The sequence below is a fragment of the Myodes glareolus genome, chromosome 9, assembly GCF_982192425.1.
Source record: "Myodes glareolus chromosome 9, mMyoGla1.1, whole genome shotgun sequence".
Lineage (NCBI taxonomy): Eukaryota > Metazoa > Chordata > Mammalia > Rodentia > Cricetidae > Myodes > Myodes glareolus.
Window position 1 is genome coordinate 26,600,494 of NC_142034.1, and position 10,165 is coordinate 26,610,658.

Sequence of the window (10,165 nt, forward strand, 5' to 3'; positions counted from 1 at the left end):
AATACATAAAAATGCATTTTCTCTGGGCTAGCAGGATGGCTCCTCAGGTAAAAGGCACTGGCACCATAAGCCTAATGACCTGGTTTTGAATCCCAGAATCCACAATAAAGGGAAAACAAAGAAGTAGTTCCATAAAGTTATCTAAGGCTTCTTTAGGAAAACACGCTGGGCGGTGGTGGTGCACACCTTTAATCCCAGCACTCGGGAAGCAGAAGCGGGTGGATTTCTGTGAGTTCAAGGCCAGCCTGGTCTACAAGAGCTAGTTTCCAGGACTGGCTCCAAAACTACAGAGAAACCCGTCTTGAAAAACCAAATAAATAAATAAGTAAGTAAATAAATAAATAAATAAGGGAAAACACCAAATAGTAGAAATAGTAGGTCACCCTAGTGCTGCTGGAAAGCCACCATGACCGAGGCCCCCAGGTTTGGGCTGAGGTGGGAGGGGGCATTCTTGAAGGCATCCACATCACCAAGCTGGGCCTCCTGTCAAGGACATACAGATCCAGTCCCTGGAAGAGCTGGATCTCTGTTCTCCTTGCCATCAAGAAGTCTGAGTTCATGAATTTTTTTTCTGGGTTGTATACCTTAAGGTTGAAGTTTTGAAAAATCGTGGCAGTACAGAAGGAACGAACCAGATTCAAGGTTTTGTGGGTTTTTTGTTTTTTTTGTTTGTCACTGCTGGGGACTAAAATGGTCACATTGGTTTGGGCATTGAGTCCTCTAAGGAGGTAGCCACCGGCCATCCCAGAGCCCGTCATCTTTCCAAAGCTTTCCACTGTTTTTGTGTGGAGAGACTATCAGGGGAACAAGAGTGGAAAGTCCCATGTTGTCCCATGCAAGGTGACAGACCACCGCCCAGACTGCACTACCATCCTGGGCAACTTCACCAAGGTCACCTTTGATGCCATCTCCAAGACCTACACCTATCTGACCCCGGATCCATGTAAAGAGAATCTGTTTCCCAAGTCTCCCTGTTAGGAAACTACTAAGCACAATGTGAACCCCACTGCTGCAAGTGCAAAGGACCCAGCTCCAGCTGGAACTATCACATAGCGTTTTTCTACATGATGAAGAAAGTGAGGAGCTGCAGAAATGGCTGAGCAGTTAAGGGCACATATTGCTCTTGCAGAAGACCCAGGTTCAGTTCCTAACACCTGCAACCGATTGGCTTACCACTGCCTGTTACTCCAGCTCCAGGGCATCTGACGCCTCCTCTGGCCTCCACGGACACCTGTACTCATGTGCACATGGGGTACCATGGCCACCCCCACAATCATGCATAATAAATATGTATTGTAAATGTAGGGAGCAGAGGAATCCCTGAGTAAGTAAAATCCTGAGTGAATGTGTATTGCTGGCCTGGGCATTGCTATACCAAAGACCCTGATGCCTCAGCCCCAGGGGAGTGGCAAAGCCTCCTCTTGGCCAGGTTCAGAGGGGTGGCAAAGGCTTCCTGGGGGTCCAAGTGAGAAAGATTGGTCAGGGTGTACAAAAACTAGCAACTGCTGCTTCCCCCTCCCAGATGTTCACAGACTGAGACTGCTCACCCACTGGTACCGCCTATGTAGACCAACTCCTGCCTCTGTGCCAAACATAGCAAACACTCTGAGGTTCTGGGTTGTTATTGGTGAGACTCTGTCTGAGTGCAGCTACCTGATCTCAGCTTTGCTGTTCACGGTCTGTGCATCTGCCCTTTCTTCATCCCCTCATGGCCTCTAGTCAGGTTCCAAGACAGAGTCACTTGGGATATGGCAAAAAAGAAAAGAACACGAATCAAATCTTCAAACCAATTACTTAACTTAATTTTGGTTTTTTCAAGACAGGCTTTCTTTGTGTATCTTTGGCTGTCCTGGAACTCACTTCATAGACCAGGCTGGCCTTGAACTCACAGAGATTTATTTCTGCCTTTGCCTCCCCCTCTGCAGAAACATGCCATCAGCCCGGTGCCTATTTTACTTTATTTGTGTGTGAATGTTTTGCCTATGTATATTAGCTATGCAGTACTTGGCATATTATCTATGCATGCCTGGTCACCAAGGAGGTCAAAAGTGGGTGTTAAGGAAGTAAGAAAAGGACACCCCTGGAACTGGAGTTACAGTTGGTTGTGAGCGGTCATGTGAGTGCTGGGAATCAAACCCAGATTCTATGCAAGATTCTAAGCACTTGAGCAGGTCCTCAAGTGCTGAGCCAGCTCTCCAGCTCTGTGCTTTGTTTTTTGTTTTGAGGAACTCTGGCTAGCCCAGAACTCACTATGTAGTTCAGGTTACCCAGAACTTTCAAAGATCCTTCTGCCTCTGCCTCTGTCTCCCTAGTGTTAAAATTGCAGGCACGACTGGCAAGTCTTCCTTGTTCTTGTGTGTGTGTGTGTGTGTGTGTGTGTGTGTGTGTGTTGAAACAGGGTTTCTCTGCCTAGTCCTGGCTAGCTTCAAACGCACATATACATCAGCTTGCCTTTGCCTCCCAAGTGCTGGGATTGAAGCCATGTGACCCCCATACTCAGCATTTCTCATTATGTATACAGTGTTCTGTCTGCATGTGTGCCTGCAGGACAGAAGAAGTTACCAGATGACTGTGAACCATCATGTGGTTTCTGGGAATTGAACTCAGGACCTCCCAGAAGAGGAGTATTCAATGCTCTTAACCTCTGAGCCACCTATCCAGTCCGCCCCTCCCCCCTCACTTTCCTATACTTTCCTGTTCTTTTCTTTTCTTTCTTCCTTTCTTTCTTTCTTTCCTTTACTTCCCTTTTTTTTTCTTTTTTTTCGAGGCAAGCTTTCCCTGTGTAACAATCCTAGCTGTCCTGGAACTAGCTCTTGTACTCTGGTAGACCAGGCTGGCCTGGAACTCACAGGGATTCACCTGCCTCTGCCTCCCTAGTGTTAGGATTAAAGGCGTGCGCCACCACCACCGGGCCCTCCTGTACTTTTCTTGATCTTGATAGACGTGGCAATCATTTGCCTAACTGTGGGCAGAAGGTCCTTAATTTTCTCAATTTTTCTTTTCAAACATTAAAACGTGTTTATTGTTATCGTGTGCCTGCATGGTCACGAAGGGGTTGCATCATTCCGCTGCACACACATGGTTCAACTACTTTGTGGTGTTTGTTTTCTCCCTTTTGCCTCGACTGAGCTTCGGGATAGAATTCAAGTTCCCAGGATTGTACAGCAAATGATCCTCCTATGAAGCGGAGCCATTTTACCAATCTGACTTCCTCAGACTTCAGAGAAGGCATTCAGAGAGCATGTGTGAGGGCACACAAGACGTTTGTAAAAGGCAGGATTAGAATGCTTCTTCCCCCGCCTGTCTGGAATCTAAGATTGCTTCAGAAGCGTAAATGTCCTGGTTACGTGACACAGAGCATTGGCTCCCAGATTCAACTGTCGAATGCCTTTGAGAAGGGACACTTTAAACTTAACCTCCCATAGACAGCATGCATTTAGTATCTCCTGCATAATTAAAAAAATAAAAGAGTGCCAGCCATCGTGGTGGTTCACACCAGTAATATTGCACTTGGGAGGCTGAGGCAGGAGGACTGCCTTGAGCTCAGGGCCACACTAAGACAGAGTCACAGTGTGAGCCTGGATAAAAAGACTTTTGTCAAGACTGAAGGAGACAGAGATGCTGCTCAACTTATGACTACCGGAAAGCCAAGTGAGGACTTAAAAGCCACAGGCTGGGCGAAGAATTCCGTGGGTGATGGCATATGCTTTAGTTTTAGGACGTGAGGCGATCTGGACCACAAGGCCCGTCTTGGCTACATATCAAGTGTAAGGCTAGCCTAAAAGAGGTCCTGTCTCAAAAACCCAACAAAGGGGCTAAGGAGTTGTAGCGTGAACTGCATGGAGACCATTGCTGCCTGACAAAGTTCCAGTATTCCGACTTTTCGGATCGCAATTTCCCAACACCTTCTCACTTTCATTTTAATGATTCTCACTATGTGTTCTGGGAGTTTCTGTTGGGCCCAGCTACGACCAGCTTAACAGAGGCCCGAGTCTCAGTAGTTTGCCCTAAGGCAGTACCTGATTCCACAAACTGAGACCACCCAGGTACCACCCAGGAACAGAACACCCAAGAGAAATTCCTACATTTGTAGATGGGGTCACCTGATGTCTCTCATCCCAGCACACCCGTCCTCCTTCACCAAGACACCCCTAGACAAATGTCAGCTAATGACGGGTCCTGAACCTTAGAAATCCCTCACCCCAACCTCTGCTATTATAAAATCCCTACCTCAACTGAGCTCAAGGCTCTCTGATTGTGCTAATGCATTGGACACATAAGGAGTTTGAATTTGAATAAAGGCTCTACACTTTTACACACAGGACTCAGTGTCCCTGTTGGTTTTGGGGAGGACCCTGCAAATTGGGCATAACAGTTTCTTTATGCCCTTTCCCTTTGGGAAATTTTGTGTGGGCTTTTGTTACGCCCAAATCCGTGGGGTCCCCACAAAAGCCAACAAAGGAGACCGTGTCCCATATGTAAAAGCAAAGAGCCTTTATTTTATACAAGTTTGCAAACTCGGTCTCTCCGCAACCCCAACGTATTGGAATATCTGGAGAGTCCCGAGCTCAATTAGAATTGGGGTGAAGTGAGCTTTTATAGTAGTAAAGGTGGGTGTGAGGGGTTTCTGAGGTTCGGGACCCCTGACTGGCTGACATTTGTCTAGGGGTGTCCTGATGAAGTGCTGGCAGGTGTTTCTATCTACAGTGCTTGGAATGCCAGGAATTTCCTTTGAAATTCTGCTCTTGGGTGGGGGTTCGGGGGTACTCTCAGTACCAGGTATCATTGTCTCAGGGTAAACCATTGAGACTCCAGACTCCCTTTAAATCTATGGATGGCCAGCGTCCCAGGTGATGATGGTTGAAAGTAAAGAAATTCCTTTGGATGACCTGCCCAGACCTAGCTTTCACGGCGGGCCCCCACATTTTGAAGGATGAGAATGTATAAAATGACAGCCTTTTTAAGCACAATAATTTCTTGGGAAAAAAATCCCTGACACTGTGGAACCATCCAGTGTGCTGGCTCTGACTCCTCCCACACACATTACCACCAAGTAGCTAGAAAATGTAGATAAGTGAGTTCTGCTTGATGAATAGGGGATATTTAATATCTAAGATTCATAATTTCTTAAGGGCTACTCAAGTTCACAGTAATATTTGTCTAGCTTTGTTGTCTTTGCCCACTTAAGCTTTAGCTATTTGGATAAACTAAACCATATTAAAGAAAAAACTGCAGCTGGGTAGTGGTGGCGCACACCTTTAATCCCAGCACTCTGGAGACAGAGGCCGGCAGAGCTCTGTGAGTTCAAGGCCAGCCTGGTCTACCTGAGCTAGTTCCAGGACAGGCTCCAAAGTTGCCGAGGAACCCTGTCTCAAAAAAACAAACAAATAAACAAACAAACAAACAAACAAAAGAAGGTCCTTTGCCCAAAGGCAGACAGTCAAAAGTCTCCATTCCCTTGGGGGCTTGAAGAAAGTTCCTCAAAAGTCTCCATTCCCTCAGGTGCTTGAAGAAAGTTCCTCACTGCTAAAAAAAAAATGAAGCCATTCTTATCTCAGGGGAGAGAAACTCCTGACCCTCGCATTAACATCTGACTAGTGTCTTTTAGCCAATCAAGGTCAAAGACTCCGCCCCCACCCAGATCTCAAGCCACACCCCAGCTCACCTTCCTCCTCTCCTACCCCCCCCACCCGCCCCCAATCCTCTGTACAACTATAGATTACAAAAGGTGTATTATTTTCTTCAATAAAGTGGCGGGCAGCCATCCCCATTCACCCTCAGATCCTGTCAGCCTCCTTTCTGCCCCCTTGCCCTAGCTCCACACATCCTCTTTGGGACTTGAACCACCCACCCCTCCCCACCCCTGCCGTTGTATTCACAGCCATCCGTAATTTCAGTTCCAGAGGGTCCAGCATCTTTTCTCCCCCCCACACCAGGCACACAAGTGGGGGGCATAAATATATGCAGGCAAAGCACGCATACATACAAGCAAACAAAAACTCAATTTTTGAATCAAGTCACAGAAGATCCAGAAAGATTTCTAGACATACAGATTTCCTTTAAGGTCAGGTGTGAGACTTTTTTTTTTTTAAAGACAAAGTTTCAGATAGCCCAGTCAGGCCTCGAAAACTTGCCTTGTGGAAAATCTGGCCCTGAACAACAGCTGACCTCCTAAATGCTGGAATGACAGGTGTCAACTACCAAGCCTGATTGTGTGTGTGTGTGTGTGTGTGTGTGTGTGTGTGTGTGTGATGCAGGCTTACATGACAGAGTCTAATCTCTATCTTTAGGAATATAGTTTTTTTATGTAGAGGCAAGAAAAGTAAGATAAACTCTGAATGTCTTTTCAAAAATACAAGCTTTGAGTTAAAAAAAAAAAGGTAGATAAAATAGCAATTCCCGGGGGCTGGAGAGATGGCTCAGAGGTTAAGAGCACTGACTGCTCTTCCAGAGATCCTGAGTTCAATTCCCAGCAACCACATGGTGGCTCACAACCATCCGCAACGAGATCTGATGCCCTCTTCTGGCCTGCAAGCAAACGTGGAAGGAATGTTGTGTACATAATAAATAAATAAATCTTTGGGGGGGAAAAAAAAAGAGCAATTCCCAGAGAGTCACCTCAGGCACTACCGGGCGGGGCTCGTGACTGTTGTGCCACTGTGGGCGGGGCTTAGCCATCCTCTCAGCTTTTAGCCCCGCGCAGGGGATTTCGGGCTCACTATTGCTTTTGCACCGCTGCTGGCTGCTGTACCTGGTGAGTACTAAAGGGATGGGGGACAATTAGAACCCTGGGTTCTGACAAATTCGGACTTCTGGGTGTTGAGACGGGGCCACAGGCAGGCCATGGCCTGGCGGGCATCAACTTCACTTCAGGCAGTCCCGGGGAGCGTGGCTCGGCGACAGTGGCTCCAGTGAGGCCCGGCCGATTTTTTTTTTCCAAAGGAGGACATGACTTGTGGACTTTGGCGTTACCGGGCTTCTCACATCAGCCTGGAACCTTAGTTTCTGCATTTTTGTTCACATGCTCAGGCACAAATAGACAAATGAATAAAATTTTATTGGTATTTTGGTCCCATCTAGGCTGTGCGTCATGTCTGTGCAGGCCTGAGGAGGTCCAAGAGGGCTGGAGATCCCTTAGAGTTACGGATGGTTGTCAGCTGTCCTGTCAGGACCGGGAGTTGAGCCTAGATCCTTTGCAAGAGCAAGGGGTGTTCTTTTTTTATTAAAATTTTAGCTTTAGTCGGGCGGTAGTGGTGCACACCTTTAATCCCAGCACTCGAGGCAGAGGCAGGAGGATCTTTGTGAGTTCGAGGGCAGCCTGGTCTACAAGAGCTAGTTCCAGAGCAGGCTCCAAAGTTGCAGAGAAACCTTGTCTCAAAAAACAAGCAAAAAATTGTAACTTTATTTTATGTGCATGGGTTTGTTGGTGTGAAGGTGTCAGATCCCTAAGACCTGGAGTTACAGTCAGTTGTGAGCTGCCATGTGGATACTGGGAATTGTGTTTGACCACTGAGCCATCTCTTCAGCACCCAAAGGAGGTGCTCTTGCTGGGTGGTGGTGGCACACACCTTTAATCCCATCATGTGGGAGGCAGAGGCAGGAGGCTCTCTGATCTCGAGGCCAGCCTGGTCTACAGAGCTAGTTCCAGGACAGGCTCCCTGGCAGAACTGCTGTGGTGGTGTGGTGTGAGACATCAGGGCTTGCTAAGGAACTAGACTGCACTTAGAAAATTCGAACAGGAGTGGCTAACTGATCTGAGAAGTAGAGATTGTGGTCTTGGCTCTTTTCCCTGTCTGCAGGCTGTGGACACATGCTGTGTTTCCCTAGAGTTGGCTAAGCTGGGCTCAGGACTGCTGTTCAAACCAGTCCGTCCATTCGGCCAATGGCTACCGTTTTTTAAAGAAGTCTGAAAGAATGAATGGGGGTTAAGTTTTGTCTTTTACTGTTCAGGGTAAGAACTGACAGTTCACAGTACCCACATGGCAGCTCACAGCTGTCTATAACTCTGGTTCCAAAATTAAAAATTCTCCCTTTTGGAAGTATTCAGTTTCTTTGCACTAAACTACAAAAACAACCTATAGTGAAGTCAGCCCCTCTCGACCTTGTTTTCTCTCTCTCTGTCACCTCTCTCACACACACTTTCTTCCTGGCTGTCTTTGTAGGTTTATTTCTTTAAGATTCATTTTTCAAAATTATGTGTATGGATGTTTTACGTCTGCACGTATGTCTGACCCACGTGTTTGCAGTATTGGAAGCCAGAAGAGTGTGTTAGATCCTCTGGAACTGGAGTTTGTTATTAGTTGTCATGTGGTTACTGGGAACTCGCTCAACCCCAGTCCTCGGGAAGAGCAGCCAGTGTTGAGCCATCTCTACAGTCCCAAAGCTTTAGCTATTGTGTGTGTGTGTGTGTGTGTGTGTGTGTGTGTGTGTGTGTAGGTGTCCTTGGAGGATCCAGGGTATCAGATCCCCTGGAGCTGGAGTTACAGATGGTTGTGAGCCATTGATATGGATGCTAGGAATTGAAATATGGTCCTCTGCAGAGCAGTGCTTTCTTAACCATTGAGTTGTAAGCCACCAGGATGTCGCCTTGGCGAGATAGTGCCAGCAGTTCTACAGCCTGGAGGTATACAAATCCTTTGTTGCCACACAGGCCAGTGTGCTTGGAGCCTTGTTTTGCATTTCAGAGACTTGGTTTCCTGACCTGTCCTGTGGCCTTGGGCCCTAGCAGAATGGCATCAACCAATCAGCATTCGAGCCTCTCACCCTAGAAAAGCGGCTGTCTTTGGGTTTTTCCGCTCTCTCTAAGCTCTCTCTAATCTTTCTCTCGTCCCTGCGCTCTCTCTTCCTCTCTCCCTTGCTCTCCCTTTCTCTGTCTTTCCTCTCTCTTCCCTTCCCCCAATTTTCCTCAACCGAGTGCTCCGAATAAAGACGTGATAGGGAAGGAATCTCGTTTTCGTGGCCAGGAAGCGCGCCGCATTGAGTCACCTCGCCAGCCATTGGAGAGATTTTTTTAGAACAGAGTCTCCACACGTATGTAGCATTGCTGCCTGGAATTCAGTCTATAAACCAGGCAGCTCATCTCCTGCCTCCTGAGAGCTGGCATTATGGGCAAGAGTCACAATTCCTAGTAGGTGTTTATTCTCTTGAAATGTGTCCCGACTGCTCTGAACGGTGGAAGTGTTTGGAATCTAGAATCTTTTGCTAAAACCTGTAGTTTGCAGATTAATTCCAATGAGCTGTAGAACTGACTGTTGCTGCCTTGCTTCAGGATAAGAGGGATAAGACCTTTACTTCATGGAACAGTTTTGGGAGTAGTGCATTAAACTAACAGGTATATTAGATGAAAATGTCAGGTTTCCTTGGGCACTAAGAGCCAGTTCCTGGACTCATTTGCCAGGTCCTGGACTCATTTAGATTAATATTGCCAGCTCACCGGAGGGCACTAATCCTTTTGGAAGTTGCTGGAAGGGAAGACAAGAAGTAACAACCATGTCAGATAGTTTATGGAATCTCTACGCGATTCCCAGATTAATGGATTTTGGTAGTGGTGTTTTGTTTCCTGAAATTTCTCGGAACTCTAGGTTTCAATGTGTAGCTGATGGCATTGGCCTCTGTCTGAATCCTTCTGCCGCCAGACATGCCTAGCTGTTTGTGGGTCCTGGAGAGACCTTGGGTTAAGAACATTTGCCTATCTTGCAGAGGACCCGGGTTTCATTCCCAGGCCCACATGGTTGCTCACAGCCATCTGTAGCTTCAGTTCTAGGGGATCTGTTGCACTCTTCTTGGCCTCCAAGACTCAGGCCAAGGTGCACAAGGAGTACACATACGAGCATGTACACACATACATGCAGGCAAAATGTCCATACAGATAAAATACGTCTTTTTTGTTGTTGTTGCGATTTTGTTTATTGGGCAGGGTTTCTCTGTAATAGCTCTGACTGTTCTGGAACTCACTCCCTACTCCAGGCTTGCCTTGAACTAGGGATCTGCCTGCCTCTGCCTCTTGAGTGCTGGAATAAAGGCAGGCATGCACTGCTGCCTGGTTTTCCTTTTCCTTTTTGATAGATGGCATGTATATTTGCTCATTCATTTCTTAAAAATACCTAAAAGGCAGTTACTTTAACCTTGTGAAGTGACCCCCACCTGGGTCTGGAGGAGAACTAAA